Consider the following 20,401-nt stretch of genomic DNA (forward strand, 5'->3'; position numbering starts at 1 on the left):
GATAAAAACATCACTTCCTCCACTGAAAAAGGGCATCTGCTGTCTCTCACATCTAAATCCAGACACATATTTGTTTAAACGCTGCTTGATCTGTGCAGATTTCTCTCCTGATTCAGACCAGAACACTTTTTAACTGGAGGAAGTGTTATTATGATTATAGACTCTATGTGTTTGAGTTAAAATCATCTTAATGCTGGATGTGTTTCAGGTTTTGTCTTCTCCAGATGTTCATTGATGGACTGGAGTGCTGTGGATTATTGTGATGTTTTTATCAGACTCTCATTCTGACGGCACCCATTCACTGCACTGGTAAAACTTGTTGTAAATGTGGTTTTATGCTGATATTTGACTCTAAATGTAGTCACATCTGTCAGTTTATCTGACTCTCGTCAGGTGTTTAGGACAGTAATGACTGCGCTGCTCTTCTAAGACGTTGCTAAACATGTGAAACACAATTAGTGAGGTGTGAGTCCTGAGGGGAAATACTTTGGTAAGTGATCAGCGCTGTCTATTACACCTGTCTTTGTGTCCAAATATTTACCAGAAACATGACGCGGTGAAGTCTAGCAGGTAAAAAAGATCTAGAACTCACCTGAGACTAATCTTCTGCTCTCTTTCATCGATATACATTGGTTTTATTTTGAGTTTAAGTGCTCTTTAACAAGTTTAAGTTTGACTTTACTGACACATTCTTCACATGTTGATGCATTTATTGCATTGGATTTACATTTACGTGTTTGGAAGACTCTTTATTCCAAAAGAGAGTTCATGCATTCCTTGGGAATCGAACCCATGACCATCTGAGTCGAGCATCATGCTGCATGTCATTCAAAGCTGAAACAGAAAACATCGCTAGTAACACAGATTTATGATTCTGTCACACTTACTGGTGTTCTGTGTCAGTCAGGACATTGAGTTATGATTTATGAATTAGTCGTTAAGAGCAGCTAAAGATCTAATTAACCATTGTGTCAAGAGACGAACGGAGGAAACAAGCGTGCAGGTTTTTCCCAGCATGCAGTCTGATTGTGAATGATGTTCTGCATCATGTCTTCAGGCGCTGATGTAAACTGAATACATGTTCATTATCTGTTTAACAGCTTCAGATGGGAATCAGATCAGATGTGTTCCTTCTACTCAGCCACAACCACAACAAACAAGCTTTATTACAAATGATGTGGGAACATTGTTTTAAAATGGTTTTTAAACCTTGAAACGTCTATAGCTTCCTGTCATGATTATAGCATTTCTTTTAAAGGTTACAAAAACCTTTCTTACATTTTATTTTCACTCTACATAAAATGTTATTTGAACATTAACATTCAATATTCTAAGAACGTTACAATGTCTAGTTTTCTTGTTGTGATTAGAACATTGTTTTAAGGTTCCAAAAATGTTTCATACAAAGTTTAAAAAAAAAAACTTAATATTTTTTTTATCTCAAATATAACACGTTTTCTCTCAACATTATGAGAACATTCAATTACAAATTACATCAAATGTTATGTATGAGATATAATTAATATAAAATATTATAGATTTTATCAATTATATCATATAAAGTATATAAAAGATTCCATAAAATAAGACAATTTTCCTAACATCAATATAACTCTTAAAAAACGTTGTTGTATTAACGTTTCTCAACATTTAGAGAATGTATAGCTTATAAAAATAACATTAACGTACCATTAAATATTTGTTTTCTTAGATCAATATCACTAACTCTTAAAAAACATTGTGAGAACGTTCCCTGTAGTCAGATGTGTTAAAACATGAGATATTATCAGCATCACTGGAGAACATTGTACACCAGATGAAATCATCATCTACACAAACACATCCACGAGATTCATAAAGAAACATTTATTTGGACTCAGTGACGCTTAAACATCATCACGTGACTGTGGTGTTTAAACTGCGCTGGATAATGAGCTCCAGACCCGCGAACCCCGAGGAAAGGTTCCTGCTGCTGGAGAACCCGAGAGACGCGCGCGAGGGCTGGAGTGACGCGTCCGCCTGATAACGCGTCGCGAGCGCCGTGAGGCTCCATGTTTGAGCTCCACTGCTGCTGGAGTCATGAGAGGCTCTGTGGACCTTCCTCCTGTCTCTCTGTCTCATCGCAAACTCTTGTGCACCCTCTGGTGCTTGCTAGACTCCAGAACTTCTTTGTGTTGCCTGCTGAGCAGATTGTCTTCCTTGTCTCTGAGGCTGCTCATTATTCAGAGACAGCCGGAGCTCAGGTCATCTGCAGCTGCTGCACTGAAGAAGAAGAAGAAGAAGAAGAAGAGGAAGGAGGAGGAGAAGCGAGAGGGAAGATGGCGAACATCCTGCAGCTCTAGACCGGGAACAAGTTCGCAGAAGATCCAGGATCCAGCCGTGAGTATTCGGTTTCTCAGCTCGCCTCGCTCCATAAACCGCGCTGGAGCTCGGGATCCGTGGAGACGGACCTGGAAATGCGCTTTTAATGCTTCCCAGACCCGAGAGGAGCCCAAACCGAGCGAATCCTCCAAAAACGGGCACATTGGAGCTCGTGCAGTGACGCGTTGCTGGAGCGTCTCCGCGTCGCGCCGCCGGTGAGCGCGTCCGAGCGGTGAAACGCAATGTGACGGGCGCTTTCTGGAAGCCATTGCACGGATTCGGAGCTCCGCGTCCATTAGTCAGGCAGTCACAGACGGACGCGACGCGACGCGACGCTCCCGTGACGTGACCAGAGTGTTTCAGTGTAGCGTGATAACACCGTGTCGTTTCCCGCGACGCGCTCCAGGTGTTTGTCGCCGCAGGTGTAGAATGACACCGAGGCTTCTCCAGAAAATGGAGTCTGGAGAACAAAGGTGGACTTCTGCTGTCACTGCCCCCTGCGTGGAGCTGGACGCGCGTCGGCTCACATTTCACGCTCGTTCGCACGCGATTCTGCCTGAAGTTTGCCCCGCGATCATATATTATACCGCGGTAAACCGCGATATCGCTTTTGGAGTAAAACGTTGAGTTTATCGCGTCTGTAATGTTCTAGAGTGGCCTACAGGCGCTCCTCTGGAGAACATCTCACAGACTCAGAAATGAAGTTTAGTTTCATTTTAGTGAATGCATGCATGGCTCAAAGAACGAAGAACTTGCACATGCTCAACTTTTCTTTCGCTTCTCTTTATGCACCTGTGTGTGTTTGGGAGCAGATCTGAAGCTCCCGGCTGGAAGTGAGATGAATGTTTGTGCACTTGTCTGGCTGAAGGGTAATAATCTGACGTGTGTGTGTGTGTGTGTGTCATGTTCAGCGTTGCACACCGTCAAAGCTTTTTTGGTAGAAGGCGGTTGTTTCTCCATTGGCTCTGACTGTGTGTGTGTGTGTGTGTGTGTGTGTCCTTCTGCAATCGCTCTGGCCACTGTGAAATCCCGCTGACAAAGACAGCGCTCCACACACACACACACACACACACACACACACACACTCTCAATGCGACAGACGCAGACCAGAGCAGCTCAAAATGGAGGCCCGTCTCTGATGTCAGGGCAGACAGGTTTCTCTCGTGTCCTGCTGCTGTCTGGTGTTTCTCAGCAGCTTCTCCAGGTGGATCGAGGCTGGGAGGTCACTCTTCTTCATGTTTTCACTGCTGATAGAATGCAACAAACAGCTTGTAGTGTTTTATGGATGATTTAATTTGTCTCTGAGTTCTTCCTCCTCCAACAGTCTCAGCTGTGTTTCGGGAGGATTTTAGGGGATATGTGTGTGGTTTCTCAGTAATGACTTTGATCTGGTCGAGCGTCTGACCTGGAAAAGCTGAAAGCGTCTTATGCAACTGTTGAGCACACGGTGATGATGATGATGATGATGATGGTCCTGGTTCAAACTCAGCGTGACCCACTTTCATGAAGCTCCTTGTTCCTCTCTGTTTCAGTAAAACACTCCTCTGGAGAGAACACACTGTCAGCGACGGGTGGTGTCGTATTGAACATTGATCATGTAGATGGGTGGAGATCTGTTCATGACTCTCAGTGAAGCTCTGTATTGTCTCTTTCTCATGTTGAACACAGAAAACGAATGCATTCACACAAAGGCATGATCTATTTTTAATGATGAAGCAATGAGGGTGAAGTCAACAGAGTAAACCTGAGCTGTTCCCAGCCCTACATACACAGCATCGTCAGAAAGAGCGGCTCTTTACAGGGCTTCGGGTTTAACAAGTGTTTTCAGTGCATGTATGATCTCAGAGCAAGCGTGTCTGATCACTTCCTCAGTTAAAGAAGAAGAACTGATGGTTTTACCTGTCACTAACCAAGCAGCATGTTAATGTCAGACTCTACTGAGCCGAGTCTATGTTGGTAATATGAGCCCTATGTAGACAGCACGGAGCTCTCTAGGGTTCAGAACCGCTGTAGATGTAGGACCTGTTGACTTTACTCCACACTTACAGCTGTGTATTCTGCTGTTAGTGAGTGTTTCAGTAAAAGAGAAGCGTCCCGTGGCTCCAGACGTCCTTCTGCTTTCTTCGCTGTCCGTCCTGACTTCTGTCGTGTGATGTAATGATGTTGGTTCTCCATCGTAACGCCAGCTCCGTCTCAGACGTTCCTCTCTAACTCATCTTGAGATCAGGCTCTAGTGAGGAGAGCGTCCTGCAGCAGAAGCGTGCTGTGTTTCAGTCTTTCAGGACGCTGAAGGCCTTCCAGTTTGACGGTCGAGTGACCTGAGATATAAAATGGACCTTTCATTGGGACGAGGCCGAAACACACAGAATGTTCCTCAGGCGTCCTGACACAGAGAGAGAAGACACAGAGACAAAAGCCAATTGAAATGGTTCAGTGGACGCTTTCTTGACGTGATGCGCTGGAGTCTCTCACACACTCGGTCTTATCTAAAGAAGCATAGTTTATATAAGCTTCTGCTGCGATTATTTACATAACCTGCTTTGGCTCATAACTAGCGCTGCTTAACTGAAGGAGAATAGTAATAATCAGTGCTGACAAATGATTAATCACTTCCAAATATAAAAGCTTTTATTTGCATTATAAATGTGTCTATTTAATTATTATGCATGTTTGTAAACACACACACATGAGAGAAATGTTATGTTTATATATTTAAATACATTTCTATATAATATACATATAACAAATATAAGTATACTCATGTAAATATGTTCAGTATACTGTATGTGTGTGTATTTACGTATATGTGCATAATATAACAGTACACACACACACTATGTAAACATAAACGTTTATTTTGGATGTGATTAATCGTTTGACAGCACTAATAATAATAATACAGATATTGTTGTTATTATAACACAATAAAAACAGAAATCCACAGTGTTTTCTTCATTGACTTCACACTGTTTTCGTTCAGTAGATTGTTCTAGTAGATTGGTGGAGTTTAAAACACTGTGTTTATAGTGGAATTGTATTCTGGAGATGACTGTGATCAGACTGCAGAAGCACAGATGTGACAGTATGTGGATGTGTTTTTGAGTTTGTGAGGACGTCTGGGTTCTGCTGGTTCCTCTGACCACAGATCAGTCTGAAATCTGCTCCAGAACGAGACTCTGGAGACCACACGATGATCTTTCCTCTCCTCAGAGCTGATCGAGCATGATTTAAGAGTTCACAAACTTACATAAGAACCTCCTCATCCAGACACGCTGTTATTATCAGATTATTTGAGTCTAATGTGACGGTGAGAGGAGGTTTATAGCAGTGCTTCTCAACCAGAGATGCATATAAACAACAATTACCGTCTTATTATCATGATTAATATGAGTAATTAAGAGTTTAAATGTTTTTAACTATTCCGTTCACTAAAGCTGCATCTATTTGATTCAATGCATTCTAAAATGCTGTTAAATAGTGGAATATTATTCTAAAGTAAATCATCTGTTTTCTGTGTGAACCTGTGTTAAAGTGTAATTTATTTCGGTGATGCTCCGCTGTATTTTCAGCATCACTGTAGACGTCTGTGTTCCTCAGCGGCGGTGTGTGAGATGCCAGTGTCCAGGTCTGATCAAATATTGAAGACGCTCGCGTCCGTGAGTTAATATTACTGTAGGAGTTCGGTTGGGTGCCGTGGAGTCTCTGGAGAGCGATGCGTGTGAATGTGGACATGGGACATCGGCATGTTGTGCTGCTATTTATAGATCTGAGTGTTTGACATCCTTCATGTTCAGATTCTGGTTTCTTCATGAGCATGCGTAGGGTTTCTCTGCTTCACTCTTGAGTTTTCTCCCAGTTTTAAAGGAGAAGTTTCAAATGCATTGAACAGATCTTGATCAGACGACAGCTCCACGGATGACAGATAGTGTGTGTATCCCGTAATCAGCATTTGTTCAGTAACTTCACTCACTCTTCACCCTCAAGATATGGATAGAGCTGTAGTTTCTATTACTGTAGAATGAGTGTTTTCAGATGATTTGGGTTTGAGATGAAGAATACAGGTTACACACCCGTGATCAAACGTGCTAATGAAATATCTGAGTGTTTGGTGATCAGATGGGTGTTAAAGTGCTTGTGGAAACGTGACCTTGTTAAATGTTGGATCTCCCAGAGTTTCATCCATCATCATTAGACGAAGCGTTCCCACGCCTGAGGCCGGCAATTACTGACGCTCAGAGAGGATGAAGAATGACGCTTTCAGTGATGCAGAGCGGAGATTGTGTCTGAGACTTTGGTCATAAGTGTAAAGAGCATGTTTGAATTGATACGGCGCAGAGCAGATATCAGACGCACATCATGGCTTCATGTGAAGCATGTGGTCAGACTCACTACACATTGATTTTCAGGGATTTTTCGTAGTATGTTTTACAATAAAACACTGTTTGAGTCATGCTTCTCTTTAATTCAGTGCTTGGCGTTTCGTTGTGATATCTGGTGAAATGTTCGAGCAGCTGGAGTGGAAATGGTTGAAATGCTAATGTGTTTATTGTTCAGTGTAATGGTGGATCTGGATTGAAGCGGCGCTGATGTTTTCTGCTCAGATGCTGACGGTTTAGAGACGCTTGTTTCAGAAGATCTCGTCTGATTCAGTGTTTGGGCTGCGTTAGAGACGCTGGAGCTGTTGGTTCTGGATGTTCAAGTTTCTCAATGAAACCATCGATGCCAGTAAAAAGCTTTATTTTTAGGATTGTAGACATCCTGTTTTCTGATTATAGTCCTGGTTTGTGGTGTCCTGTTCACTGGAAACAGCAGCTCACAGATGCACTGGAAACATCCCGATTTACAACAGAGTACACACAGATCATTTGATACAAATATGAAGTGTTAATATTATATACAGCCGTTTTTATACTGTTTCGATCTGTTTGCTGTTTTTTTTGTCATAATTTACTATTTTTATTTGTTTTTGTTTTTTTTAAATAAAACTAAAATTCATTTTATTTTATTAATAAGTCGGTTTGTATATATAAAATGTTAAAATAATTATTAATATTTAAATAATAATTGGAACCCACAAAATTAAGTTGTATCAGTCGAACACAAGATGAAAACATATAACCTCAAATGCAATAATTAAGATTTTTTAATTATTATTTATTTTGTCGCTGCTGCTCACCAAGGATGCTTTTATTTTATCAAAAATACAGTAAAAACAGTGAAATATTATTGTAGTGTAAATCATCTGTTTTCTGTGTGAATCTGTGTTAAAGTGTAATGTATTTCTGTATTTTCAGCATCATTCCTCCAGTCTTCAGTGTCACATGATCTTCAGAAATCAGAATAATATGATGATTTACTGCTCAAGAAACATTTCTGATAGTTTCTACAACAATTAAAATACAAAAACATACAAGAAATATATATTTTAGAAATTCATAGATCATAACTATTGGACTTTTGATGATATTTTTGTTATAGAGCTGTGAAAGTGTGCTAGAAATCTGCTGAGTCTTAGACTTTTCTTGAAGAAATAAAGTCAGAATTGTCCTTCTTGGAAAGATCCCTTTTAAGACCCTGTGTCATGTGAGATTATTAATGCTGTTCTACAGTTGTGTTTCCTAAAACACTGCGTTCATGTAAAGAATGTCTGTGGATGCGATGACGTTTGTGTTTTCTCTCAGTCTTCTCTTCTCCAGAGTTGAGCAAGAAGTGGTTTCTGTTGCAACTCCTGAGGTGAATGATTATCACCTGATTACAGGAGACTCACGCAAACCAACTCATTCAGCCGCTCTGAAGTCATCTTCAGTGTTAGAGCTGAAGAACCCAGTCTGATGATCGAAACAATCGGCTGTTTTTAGAAATGAGTCGTTGAATCATTCATACGATTCATTCCACAACACTGATTCATAGAGGAGCGAGACAGAGCAACTCAATAATGTCTAAAATGATATTTACCCAATATTTGGTTGTCTGCGGAGCCGTTGTGTAGAAGCAGTGTTGTAGCTGTTTTCTGTTTCTGGTGGGACACTGCTGATCTCTCAGTCCATTGCTGTGTGTTTTATAGAGAGTGGAGTCTCTGGGGAGGTTGATTGTCTCGCTCATGGACAGACGAGTGGAGAACTGAGCTAGTGTTTGAGCAGAAGGGGTTAACTGGACCCTTGGGAAGGGCTTGTGTTGGATGCGTCTCTGAAGCTTCATGTTGGTTTGTTAATGGCTGACCTATTTCTGCTGCCATATGCTTCCTGGAAGGGATTTGCTTTGAAACATAAAAGCAGATGATTTGGATGGAGGAAGAAGATTATGAGCACATCACTCCAGAAGATCTCACATCTGTTGATGTGAATGTCGGGAAATAGTCATGTTTGATTCATGTTTGGATCGTCGAATGAGAGGCAGTTTCTGTGTTCTTGTATTAGATTCGGATCTTTGCATTTGTTTGTTAAATTGTGTTAAAATGATAACATTAAACCTCAAATGTCTGGATTTTTTAAAGTGATTTAGTCGCTTCTGCTCACCAAGGATGCCTTTATTTAATGAAAAATACAGTAAAATCATTAATAATGTGAAATATTATTACCATTTAAAACAGCTGTTTTCTGTGTGAATCTGTGTTAAAGTGTAATTTATTTCTGTATTTTCAGCATCATTCCTCCAGTCTTCAGTGTCACATGATCTTCAGAAATCAGAATAATATTATGATTTACTGCTCGAGAAACATTTCTGGTTATTATCAGTGTTGAAAATAATCATAATCTTTCATTTCACCCCAAACGTTTGTAATTTATCACAGTTATTCTGATTTCTGAAGATCATGTGACACTGAAGACTGGAGGAATGATGCTGAAAATACAGCGGAGCATCACAGAAATAAATTACACTTTAACACAGATTCACACAGAAAACAGATGATTTACATTAGAATAATATTACAGATTTTTCCTGAATTTTTGGTTAAATAAAGCCTTTGAGTTTTGACTGGTAGTGCGTGTATTTCTGAGCCCATGAAGCTGAATCTTATATTTTCCTGGGTTCTGGAAGGCTCTCGGAGGCTGTTGTTGACGTGATGCTGCACACGGTTGGAGTCGTCGTTATGAGTTACTCGTGGCACTTTTTTCAATCCGGTTTATCAGGAAACTGGAGTGAGAACAGGAACTGTTTGTGTGTCTGATCTCATCTGGCAGGAGTTTGGCACGGCCCGAGCTTTATCATGAGAATCATCTGAGACTTCCTCTATTGAGGGACAGCACATGACCGAGCGCTTTGAGGAACTGGAGGTTAGCAGAGCTGTTCTCCTGCTGTAATGAGAAGTTTCGGCTAGCGTGACTGAAACCGAACGTCTCGCTGCGTTTCCTCTTCTTCTCTGGCCTCTCGTGATCTGGAGCGCCGTGCGATCGAAGGAGTTCTGGAGCGTTCTCCAGCTTCAGAACGCACAGAGCCTCAGTCCAGGGTTATTCGGGCAGCTTTGTGTGCTCTACGAGGGGATAAACAGACCCAAACCATGGAACTACCATCTCCATGTTCCACAGATGGAATGAGGTTCTTGTGCTGGAATGCAGTGTGTTCTTTTCTCCAAACAGAACACTGCTCATATAAACCAAAAAATGCTCTTTTGGTCTCATCTGTCCAGTAGTCCTCTGGCTTGTCCACATGAGCTGTTTTCGGAGAGCATGCACACTGTTATTCAGTGTTCTCCTGATGAAGAACTCATGAACAGTAACATCAGCCAATGTGAGAAAGGCCTTCAGTTCTCAGAAGTTACCCTGTGTTCCTCTGCAGCCTTGCACACTATTACACCTCTTGCTTTTGGTCAATCACTCCTGGGGGGGAAATCAACCCAAGTGAACTCAGATCGCTGTCTTTATGCTCATTCTATTTCCACATCAACTGAAGAAGCAGTACTTTTGACATCTCTGGCCCTGGATCTGTCGATCGACCCTGTCGTGTGGTTTATATAAGCTTATATAACCGGTCGGTCCTGCAGTGAGATCTGCACATGCTCCTAACCGCACGCTGAAGATCCCGTTCCACCCGTCTGCACAGACATGAAGTGAAAGAACCAGATCTTCAGTTCCTGTATCTCCAGACTGTGGAAGGACAGAGAAGTGTTTGAGGAAACAGTGCCACTGGGAATTAAAATATCAGTTTTTAACCCTCATAATGCACTCAAAATCATATACTGTTTTCTCGTTCTGGGTATGTTTGTCATAATCTAATAAAACCAGTAATTCTTATGTCACGAGTTCCCAAAACAGTCCAAATTTATGAAACTTGCATATTTATTTCTAACAAAACATCAAAACAACATAAATATTACTCTGAAAATTTTTCACACAAAATAAATTAATTTTACTTGCATACACTTTCAGATGAAAAAAGTTATATGTTTTTCATGCTGCAGTGGTTCATCAATAAAGTTCAGTCCCAAAGGTGTGTGAGATATACAAAAAAGCGAATTTTGCAATTTTGCGATAAACAAGTAAATGTTCATACACCGCTTGAGTAGCAAGAATGTCTTCAGTTTTAACTATTTCTTCCATTTTGTATATTTGTGTAAGAATAAGAAGCACTTAATCTGTGTTTCATTCCAACATAAGAAAACATTTCTGGAATCTGCATCTGAAATGGCATTTAGATGTGTTTACACAGTTTATGTCTCTCAAGAGGAGACATGGATGCATTTAAACTGCAGACACAGATGCATAAATAGATTTTGTATAAAATAAAAAGTATTTTACGTCATTACATTACATCACTGAAAAAATGTGAGAATGGTCCATGGGACACCATATGTATCCGGGTCAAAAATGACCCGTACATGAAAAGTGGAACTTAAAAAATAATTGAAAATATATGTATATATATATATATTGTGTATTTTGAAGGTCTTGAACCATTTAATACATTTTGTACCATCAACCCTCAATTAATTTGCTGAAAATGTTGTTAATAAGTGCGTCTTTATTCATTCATGAGAGCTGATTAGATGTTTCTGGTGAATATAATGAAGAATGTGAATGTTTAGGCAGAGAGTGTAATCTTCAGTCATGACCCCATCTGTTCCTCTGTTGTGTGGGATGGTGGGCAAACGGTTAAGGACAAAACCCTTCTACTTCTAATCAGCTTAATGTTGGCTTATTCTGCGAGTGTCTTTGAGAGGGGCGGCTGCGCTGGGATCTGTATAGAGGAGGCTGTATAAGGCAGGTCAGCCGGTTGGTGATTAACTAACATCAGTAGACTTTGGAATCTGGTTTGCGATGGGATTGAAAGGTCTCGCAGGTGTCCTGGTCGGACAAGTTTTTGTTCCCATTGCTCTCTGGTCTTCCTCATTCTTAGCCCAAGGCTGCAGATGTTTTGTGAGCTTTGAAAGAGGGAAGTCCAGGCATGCTTTGCATTTTTAGACCCCCTCGTGAAGCTTTAGTTCCTCTAAGCTCGTTTTGAGGACATGAGAGACTCTTGACTCTGTCCTGTGAGAGTGCATGGACAAAACCAACAAGTCAGCAGTCAACCAGATAAGACTAGTCAGTTACAGTTAGACTGGTTAAGGGTCATGGTGACAAAATGTCTTTTAATTTAGTATTGACAGCAGTGAAATCAAGATATTAATGTAAGCGGCTATTCATGTTTAAAAAAAGATGAGGGAAGTGGGTTACTAAAAAAAACTTTTAAAGCAGCAATTGAACTCAAGTTTTAGTTTATAATCAGATTGTCTGAGCAAGTCATTTCAACATACTGTATCTTGTCTAGTTGAATCTTGTGTAACTTGTTTGGAAAAAATATTTTGAGTTGAAGTATTGGAAAACACGTTGCCATGACAAATTTTTACAGGAAATGGGGAAAAAACGCAAGATTTAAAAAATTGCAAAAACGTACACATGAAAACTGTTAGATCTCGCAATTCTCATATACTGTGTTAAAGTCTTTGGCATACAAGATGCTTGACAAAATTATTCATGTCATTTACTTTAATGTGCCAGTAGGAAACTTCTCCAGTCAACAACCAGTCGCCAAGATACAGTAGTTCAAGAAGTTTAGGCCCCGCTTGTAAGAGTTATTTATTTATCATGTTGATATTTGGTGCATCCACACATTGCTTTGTCCTAAATACACCTGTGCACCATTTATAGGAAAGTTTGCTGGTAGGTTCTTCTAACGTCTTGGAGAAGTTTCCACAAGTGTTATAGCCAAGTGTTTTTGAGAAGCGTCTAATGTGGCAAAGTCTTTTGCCCAGCTCTATACATTCCCCATTTGCACACCATTGAATGCTCTGTAAATTACTTTGGGTAAAAGCTTCTGCCACATGTAAAATGTGATATGTTTTTTTAATATCCCAAGATGTTGAAACTATGACACGCTGAGCTCAGGCTGGCACGCCAGAAGGTTTTTCCCTGTGCTTCTGCTGAGCTGTGCAGGCGGAAGGTTTTGGGTGCGTTACATCTGCTAGATAGATCTGTCAGCTGCTCTCCAGTGGCAGCGAGAGGATCAGATCTGGGAGTCCATGTTACGCTCTGTCTCAACACCTCAGCACACATTGCTGCTCTTAAAATGGCTGCCCTTGAAGCTCAAAGGATCTGGTGCTCAGTGGCTGTCAGAGACGCACCAAGCACATGAAAGCTTTACAGATTTCACCCCATTATCCTGGAAGTGTCTGACGCTCCGCCGGATGGGCTGCTAAGGGCGATTTGTGTTGTTTAAGGTCTGCTATTTTTACATTTGTGTTTTCCTCCTCTACCAGTCTTCATGGTTTGTCAGATATGGCTGTCGAGATGAGTGTTAGTTTGAGTTCCTCTCGAGTGCTGGAACACATCAGGGCAGAGCTGAAACACAACCTCGAGAGACAATGGGCGAACCTGCCCTGGGACACACTGGGAATGAAGGTTGAAACCAGTGTCTGCTTTTACTGTTTGAGGCAACAGGTGATAAGCCATAGGTGTGAGAGCTCAGATGTCTTTATTCTAAACAAGCAAGATCTTCTCATCTATCAGGAATTCCAACCATTCAGCCATAAAACCAGTTTTTAGTCTAGTGTCTGTACAACTATTGCATTTGTTAGTTTGATGGGTTTTTAACGCTTATTAAACCCATAAGCACTGATGCTATAACTCACAATGCACCTTTTGTATGCCAGACATGATGTGATATTGCCATAATTTTAGTATTTTCATCAGGTGGGTGAAGCAACAATAATGTAGGATGGGACTTAATTTGATAACACTTAATTTTCATAGTCCACTTTAAATAATTTGCTGGACTTTAATTAAACTAGCAGTCATTAGATTATTAGTAGACTGCTTAATATCTGCTAACAGACATTCAACAGACTGCGAGCAGGCCAACTTTGCAAGTACATTATTCAACAAACCCTAACCTAACAGTCTACCAATACACTTATGACAGTTAAGAAACGTAGTTACAAAGGTACCTATTGATGGTATAATATCTAAAGTTGACAATCAAAATCAAGTGCAACCCTTCATTTTATCTGTTAGGGTTCTGATTACACCATGAAAGATTCTTATATTCTTCAATATTATTTTTTACCCAAACACATGGCCTTGGTTAGATCAGTAGAAGGTTTTATTGGCTTTTGATGAAACCAAATTTTTCGCTTTAGAATTGCATGAAATGATATTCGTTCAAAATAAGAAAAGTGAAATGTATTAGTGGATATTGACTTTGCATCATATTTATAGCAAGTGTTCTACGATAACTATAGTTCATTTTAATAATGATTGCAGGTCCTTGATAGTATTTTGGTTCCTTTGTGAATTAGAAGTCTAATCTCTGATTTTCTATCAATTTGTCCTCACAACCGGTAAAAATGGTTTGTATTGTGCTCTTAGAATGACTGGCTAAGATCCAGGTAGAGTCTATTTTGTTTGTTTTTACAGCATTTACAGCCTCCTCCAGTGTGTGGCATTGCACTAAACCCATTAAACACTGGCCGTGACATTGAGGCCTTTTCTTGCAGAAATTTGTCCTGGTCTAGCCAAGGCTGAAGATTTACTCTGGTTTGTGTTGATGGTTTTCAGATCTACCGTTAGTACCTTGCTGTATGACTGCTAAATGCATTCCTGTTGTTGAGTTCATGTTAAGATTCATGTCCTTGCCACACAGATCAGATAAAGAATGACCCATGATGAAAGAAAAACATGTTTGCTGTTTCTGTACGTGGTCTTTTACCATTGCTTGGTATTACAGAGAAAAGCGGCAGTTGTGGTTTTATATGTATTTTTGGATATAAGGTTTACATAAGGTTAGTGCTGAATTAGTTTTATTCTAGTCGTGTGTTCATAACATACTCTCTGTAATTTCTGGATCAGTTTGTAGATTTTCATGGTGAAGTTCTATTGGTATATAAAATGTTCAGTGCAGTCTAATTAAATATTGCAATATCCCCAAATACAGAAGGGATTCGTGAACAGACAAACCTGTGTAAGTGTTGAATTTTGGCAGCTGTGCGAGCATTAATGAAAAAGTATTGATCAGGCCTGGAATCATACTTTGTTTCAGCTCATTGATTGCTATCGTTGCTGGGTGCTCTCAGATCACAGGACACAATAATGCCACCTCCAAGTGACGGCCCGCCCCATAATCCTTTGTATTTGCACAACATCTCTGAAACTCTGAGCATTCCTCATCCCTCTGCGGATTCACTCAATCTTATTTCAGAAGGGCTTGATGCAATCTGATGGAACATGCTGATGTAAATACCAAGGCCCACTGGTGTGCTCCAGCTGAGGCTTATCCCTGGGTAATAAAAAATTGGAACAAATCAGCCCATAATCCCTCCTCAGCTATTGTTCTTGGAGCAGACTGACCACTCGCCAAAAAAAAGAAACATTCTTCTGTTGAATTCTGCCTTTTCAGAATTTCAGATTGCTTTCGACTTGCTGTGAAAAACAATGCTCCAAAATTTCCTTTCCAAGTGTTTGTTTACAGCCTGTGTTTCTGTACTCTGATTCTCACCCTTTCTTTCTTTCTGTCCCTAACCAGGTTTCCCTAATTTTCCAGGGAGTCCTAAGCGATGGAAGTGCTGCAGTGTGATGGTTGTGATTTCCGTGCAGAGTCGAATGATGAGCTCAAGGTGCACGTAGAAGACGTCCACACAGCCTTCCTGCAGCCCGCAGAAGTGGGAGAAGGTGAAGGGTCACCCAGAAGATCCAGGTCTAACTCGTTACACTCGCTCAGCCAAACAGAGGATGAGGAAGACTTGAGCAATCACAATTACGACTCTTTGAAAAAGGAAGCAGGTATATCAACATTTGTGATTCAGAAATAATTAAACATTACATTAGAAGATGCAGAAGATACAAAAGACATAAGAAGAGCTAAACTTGTTTGAAATAGTTTGTCTTTCTCTGTTCATGTTTCAGGTATTAAACCATTTAACAAAGACCTTGGGCACATCTCCGATTCAAAGAAAATGAAACACAACCAGTCAGCAAAACCTTCAAACAAAACGTCAACTCCATTTTTCCAGTGCAAGTTCTGTGTGCGGTACTTCAGATCCAGCTCTCTTCTCAGTGAACACACCAGGAAGGTCCATGGAGAAGCAAGCGATGAAAGATCACTCAAAACTTCCAAGCAGGCCAGCTGCAGTGCTATGACTTACGATGGTGTAGGAACGGTCTTTTCCTGCCAGTATTGCACTTATAAATCCCCACAAAGAGCATGGATTCTGAAACACCAAAAAATGCATCATAAAGAAAGTCTGCCAGGCCACTCGGCTCCTCCTGTTGGAGCAGAGGTTTTGGATTTGGACTCTGATGCCTCCTCCGTAGAAGAACAATGTGAAGAGTCGCCAGGGGATGTAGAACGTAATGTGCTGGAATCTATGATCAAGCCCCAGTCAAGAGGAAGCTTTAACTGTGAGTGGTGTGGGTTTCAGACTTCGCTAAGGCAGCAGTTAGCCGATCACATGATGAAGAAACACCATAACATGGTGAAGATCATGGTATCCTTGCAACAGCCCAAAACGCATGACGGAAGTGTGGGATCCAGCAAGTCTGATTCGGCTTCATCCAGGAGAAGCACTCCAACCTCTAATTTAAACCTGAATGATTTAGCGAGCAATGAAGGTTCCTCTGCAAATCCCTCGTCAATCAAAGGATCCTCTGGCAATGCATCACTCAAGACCACTTCAGGGATATCAAGTTTTCAGTACTCACAGCTCACAGCAAAAATACCCAACAGCACAGGATCTTCCATACTGTCAGAGAGATCGACTTTCACCATGGCAGATATGTCAAGGTCTGGCCTGGATCTAGATGCCAGCATGCTTAATGATTCCAAAAGCAGTTCAGATGATGAACTCTGTGACTTGGATGATCCCAATTACACAGAGTCAGCTGAGGATTCTACTAAGCTGCTTCTGTCAGAAGAGGATAATGACCTGCTGGAAACTAAAGGAGTTCCATTCAAAAGACACATGAACAGGTTCCAGTGCCCTTTCTGCTCCTTCTTGACCATGCACCGACGTAGTATTTCTCGTCACATAGAGAACATTCACTTATCTGGCAAAGCTACGGTGTATAAATGTGACAAGTGCCCCTTTCTTTGCACCAACCCAATAAAACTTGACGCGCACAAACAATGTCACAGTGGGTCTTCTGAATGGGACACTATGGACTTAACCAGTGAAAGTGTAGATGGTCCGTCTGACCACTCTGTGCCAGTAAACGGAGGAAATGGCAGCTCTAAAATCAACGGGAAAAAATCTAGTGCAGTCGATGAACAGCAGGGTCCACATCGGTGCTCACTGTGTAACTTTTCCACCATCACACTAAAAAGGTCTACGTGTCCACCAGCAACACAAACACTCATACTGTGATGTAACACAAGTCGCTGGTCAAGAGGGCTCGTCCAATGAGCAGCAAGATTCTGAGTCCGAGTCCTACAGCTCCTTGAGCTTCGTTCAGAAAACTCAGACCTCAATCCTTGGATTTTCAACCAAGAAGCATTTTATTGGGAAGACAGCAAGAAAGTCCATCAACGATTTGCCCTTGGATCTCTCTCCTGTCAAAAAACGGACAAGGATTGATGAAATTGCAAACAATCTCCAGAGCAAGATAAGTCAAAGCCAACAGCATGAAGATGTGATTAACCTTGAGGAGATGGATGATAATATGGAGGAGAATGGAAATCACATCGATTTAGAAACAAGCAAAGAGAGAGAATCCTCTGATGCTCGAAGTCAGCACTACACTTTCAACACGCAGCGCCTTCCTGTTAGAAATTCTGGAAGTGTTCAGACAGAGCGTGGTGTTGGGAAAAGAAAACGCAATCTGCAGTCCAAACTTAGCTCAAGAAACATTCCGGTTCAAGTCACCATTTCTGATGATGAAGACAATTACAGTGCCTCTTTAGAATCTAAAGATGTCCCAGATCAAAGCAGCCAAGATAGCAGAGAGACATATCAAGACAACACTGAATTCAATACTGAAGAACCTGGAAACCTGTTCTACTGTAAACATTGTGAGTACCAAAACAAGTCTGCTCGCAGTGTCAGCACACACTACCAGAGGATGCACCCTTATATCAAGTTTAGCTTCAGATACATCCTGACCCAGAGGATCAGAGCGCAGTCTTCCGTTGTCTCGAGGTGTTTCATCGAATATAACAAACTTTAATGATCTGACCAGCATTATATGACACACCATCCAGAAGCAAAGTAACGTTTTTGAACTTTAACCAGCCAGATCTGGTGTATATGTGCCGTTTCTGTTCCTACACAAGTCCAAATGTGCGGAGCTGATGCCCCATTATCAAAGAATGCACCTTCAGTGAAGATCAACAATGCCATGATCTTCTCCAGCTACATGGTCGATCAGCCTCATAAGGGTGCTGCTGAATCCCAACACTGAGAGAATCTTGAATTCTGGGCCCAAGAGTTTCAGCCCCACCTCATCTGGGTCCAGATCATCATCCAGTCCTGCTTTAAAAAGCATCTGCAAAACGGCAGAAGCAAACGCTGAGACTGAAGGTCTTCGAGAAAGTTTGGTGGTAATGTGGTGGTTTACGACTGTGACGTCTGTTCTTTCTCAAGTCCCAACATGCACTCAGTATTGGTCCATTATCAGAAAAGCACCCGGAGCAAAAGGCCTCATACTTCCGCATACAGAAGACCATGCGGGTCATATCTGTTGACCGAGCACAGTTGTCAAACAATTCAACCTACAGCCTGACGAGCACCCCCAAGTCTTCAAACGTCATCTCACCTGCAGCTCTGGATGAAGATGTTTATTACTGCAAACACTGTGTCTACAACAACCGCTCTGTAGTGGGTGTTCTGGTCCACTATCAAAAGCGACATCCGGAGATTAAGGTGACGGCAAAGTACATAAAGCAAGCACCCCCAACTCCGGGACTGCTGAAACTCATGGATGAGTTACAGATCGCACCTCCTAAACAATTTCTGAAGCAATTGAACAATAATGGGATTGAAGGGTCAGGTAATTCCAGCACTAAAGGAGCATCTGACAAAGGGGAACCTGAAATGCTGTTCTTCTGCCAGCACTGCGACTACGGGAACCGGACTGTGAAGGGGGTCTTGATTCATTACCAGAAGAAGCACAGGGATGTGAAAGCCAATGCCGACCTCGTCCGTAGACACACAGCTGTGGTCAGGAGTCAGAGAGAACGAGCACAGATGTCCCAAGCAGGAAGTTCTACATCCACTGCAACTGTAGCTACTGAAGCAGAAAAATCCAGGGCGTTGCGATCTTTGAAGTGTAGACACTGTGTATACACATCTCCTTATGTGTATGCATTGAAGAAGCATTTGAAGAAGGATCATCCTACAGTGAAGGCCACGGCTATGACGATCTTACACTGGGCTTATCAGGACGGCGTGTTGGAGGCTGGTTATCACTGTGAGTGGTGCATATACTCCCATGCTGAACCAAGCGGGCTGCTCATGCATTACCAAAGACGCCATCCTGAGCACAATGTCGACTACACCTACATGGCTAGCAAACTGTGGGCTGGTCCTGATACTTCCACAGCAGACAAGCTGGGAACTCTGAAACTAAGCATTACCAATGCAGAGATTGTGCCTTTGAGGCGTGCTCCATCTGGGATATTACTAACCATTACCAAGTGGTGCACCCTTGGGCCGTCAAAGGTGACGAGTCTGTCCTACTCGACATTATCAAAGGAAACAAAGCACCTGAAAGCTGCTCCCACATCTGCCCAAAGGACATATTTCCATGTCCAGTCCATTTAACAGCAACCAGGAGGAAGAGGCTGCAGTTGAAGTCAGCCGCCCAACACATGAGCGACAGGCTAATCTCTCTTTGTCTGCCACATCGTCTATTTCAAATAACCCTTACCAGTGCACCGTATGCTTGTCTGAGTACAACAGTCTTCACGGGCTTCTGACCCACTATGGCAAGAAACACCCAGGCATGAAAGTGAAAGCTGCTGACTTTGCTCAGGAGGCAGATATCAACCCTAGCTCTGTTTACAAGTGCAGACAATGTCCCTACGTGAACTCTCGCATCCATGGAGTTCTCACACACTACCAGAAACGGCATCCTTCCATCAAAGTCACGGCTGAAGACTTTGCCGATGATGTTGAGCATGTAAACGAGCTGGTTAATGAGGGAGATGAGCGATCCAAAACCCAGAGACAGGGCTACGGGCTTACCGCTGCAAGATATGTCCTTACACACATGGAACTTTAGAGAAACTGAAGATACACTATGAGAAATATCATAACCAGTCGGCCACAGATATGTTGAAAGCAAATGCTATCCAGTCGCCAGCCAGAAGAGAGGATTCGGTTGCTGAATGCAGCAGCAGCAGTGTGACCGAAGTCTCAGAGGCCTGTGACTTTGACCTCAAGCTTCCCGAAGTTGCGAAGAGCGACAAGCATGCGTTGTTTAAATGCCAGCTGTGCAAATACTTCTGCTCCACCCGGAAAGGTATCGCTCGTCACTACCGTATCAAGCATACAATGTCAGAGCACAGCCCGAAGTCAGAGCACAGCCCGAAGGGAAGAACAATGTCTTAAATGTGCCCTCTGCTCCTACACCAACCC

General features: G+C 41.8%; 1 pseudogene; it reads left to right on the plus strand.

Moving 5' to 3' along the window:
* Positions 1-2,238: 2,238 nt before the first annotated feature.
* Positions 2,239-20,396, plus strand: LOC113097696 (zinc finger protein 462 pseudogene; annotated as a pseudogene).
* The last annotated feature ends 5 nt before the right edge of the window (positions 20,397-20,401 follow it).

Source organism: Carassius auratus, unplaced genomic scaffold (genome assembly GCF_003368295.1).
Source record: "Carassius auratus strain Wakin unplaced genomic scaffold, ASM336829v1 scaf_tig00216376, whole genome shotgun sequence".
Taxonomy (NCBI): domain Eukaryota; kingdom Metazoa; phylum Chordata; class Actinopteri; order Cypriniformes; family Cyprinidae; genus Carassius; species Carassius auratus.